Below are 2,500 nucleotides of genomic sequence, written 5' to 3'. Positions count from 1 at the left end.
TTACATAGGCGGTTCAAAGCGCCTATGTAACAATCAACAGGCTGAACGATCGTGTTTCCACCCTAGAGGAGCAAGTGAGCAGTGGGCAACACAACCCCGCCTCTACAGACTCTGGAATGCCCGAGTCCCCCCTTCGACAACCCGAGAAAACGCTGCTCCTTGGCGACACCAACTTGAGCGACGTCAAGGCCTCGGATCTCGCGACGAACTGCTCCATCAGGACCATCCAAGGGGCCACCATGGACCTCGTGCGGTGCTGAATCAACGAGAAGTTGGACTGGACTCCAGCCAGATGTATTCTTTATTGCGGGATCCACGAACTGATGGAGGATGTGAGTGCTGATAATATTCTGGATGAATTAGGATCTCTAATTTTAGACTTGAAAAAGAAGAATGATACCATGGAGATATTTGTATGTGAACTGGTACCAGCTCTAGGTTTAGAAGATCTTGATGATAGGATCAGTCATTACAATACTAAATTAAAGGAATGGAGCTCGAATAATGGAATCAAAATCATCTCTACTTATCTCAAATTTAGATTTAGTACTGGCGATGTAGATGAAATGTGTTTTAAAATGGAAAATGATGATGAAGGTATATTTTCTGAATAGACATGGTGTAGTTAGGTTGTTGAAAATCATTGGTAAACAATGTCCATATTTTAAATTAACCGAGTCCTTGCATGACACAAACAGACGACAAGCGAATCCCCTGAATTCAGCTAAGCGTAACAATGACAGACAGCCATTTCATAAGGAACCCAGGGCAAATGAAAACACTTTACACCATCATGGTATAAAAAGGCAAACCTCTCAAAGAAATTCTTGGGACAATAACCACAGTCGCATTAGTAATTTTAGATGGAATAGAATACCATCAGAAATGACTAGGCAACGCCATGGGTATCAGAGAAGCGGATGCTATAATTGTGGGGAATTTAATCACCGACAGTCTCAATGTAGGTTCGACCATAAGGTGAAATGTGCATCCTGCCACTCATATGGACATAAGAGTAAACTCTGCAACTTTTATGACAAATCGGATCTTGGCCAAGAAGGAGGAGCCGATAGTCATCCACCTGAATTGATTAAGGACCTTATAAAACTTGCACAAATAAATGCGCAATCATTACTTGCTAATAAGGAAGAAATAGAAATATTGATAAAAGAAAATCATATTGATGTGCTCTGCATAAGTGAGACATGGCTTCTCCCTTGCATAAGTGATTCTCTGGTGAGCATTCCTCAGTATACTATTTATCGCAAAGATCATGGACGCGGGGGAGGAGTGTGTGTCTATGTAAGAGACGACCTAAAGTCTAGTGAGCTTAGGACAGGGAGCTGAAGCAATAGATGGTGTTGAAGATTTATGGATTAAAATACAGTGCAAAAAATTACCATCTCTAATTGTCGGCTGTATCTATCGCCATCCTCAGGCCCACGCACCTTCTTTTGCATACTTCTCTGATATTTTCCAAAGCATTTGCCTACACAACAAGCCTCTTATAATTGTAGGAGATTTTAATTATAATTTATTGGCCCCAGACAACAAAATGTGTAAGATAATTAAGAATTTACATTTAACGCAAATGGTAAACAAACCAACTAGGATAGCCCTTTCGTCTGCAACACTCATAGACCTTATGATTACCAACAAACCTGAAATTATAACGGACGTAGAAAACACTCCTAATCCTGTTGCAGATCACGAATTGATAGCTGCAATATTAAATATTAAAAAAACAAAAAGACAACCAGTATTTCAAACACTTAGGTGCCTGAAGAACTACAATCGAGAAAACTTTTGCAATCTACTCCTAAATGAGGCTCCTACACTTAACAAAATATTACATACAGATGTTGTCAATATACAAGTACAAACTCTAAATGACGTTTTCCTAAAATGTATAAACATCTGTGCACCAACTGTGACAAGGAAAATAACAAGACCCTCAGCTCCATGGAGAGATGATTAAATAAAAGTTTCAATGACAGCCAGGGACACACTGAAGGAAAATATTAAGAGCAATCCCTCTTGCTCAAATCTAAGAGAGCAATTCAAAGAGGCAAAGAGACGTGTGAGATCTCTTATAAATCAAAGTAAAAAACAATACTTTAAAAGTGAATTTCAACGTAATAAAAATGATATTACTGCTACATGGAAAACCGTTAAGAAAATGATTCCAGGTGCAAATCAAAATTCCCGTCAGTCCTATAATAAGGAAGACTCAAAAAAGAGAGCAGAAGAATTCAATGTCTTCTTTGCAAATATTGTGTACGAAAAAACACAAGAGAATCTTAATGCAAATGATAATGAAAACATTAATGGACTTAATTTTGATTATCAAAATTAAAATGGCATATTTCGGCCGGAACCTGTGGATTGTGATACTGTGCTATTGACAATAAAATCGCTAAAACAGACAAATTCCTATGGCTCTGATGGCATTCAGTATCGTTTCATAAAGGACTCGCTGCCAATAATTGTCTTTTACTTA

The sequence above is a fragment of the Penaeus monodon genome, chromosome 43 (assembly GCF_015228065.2).
Source record: "Penaeus monodon isolate SGIC_2016 chromosome 43, NSTDA_Pmon_1, whole genome shotgun sequence".
NCBI lineage: Eukaryota > Metazoa > Arthropoda > Malacostraca > Decapoda > Penaeidae > Penaeus > Penaeus monodon.
The sequence above is the reverse complement of the archived record's forward strand: the minus strand, read 5'-3'. Positions refer to the sequence as shown.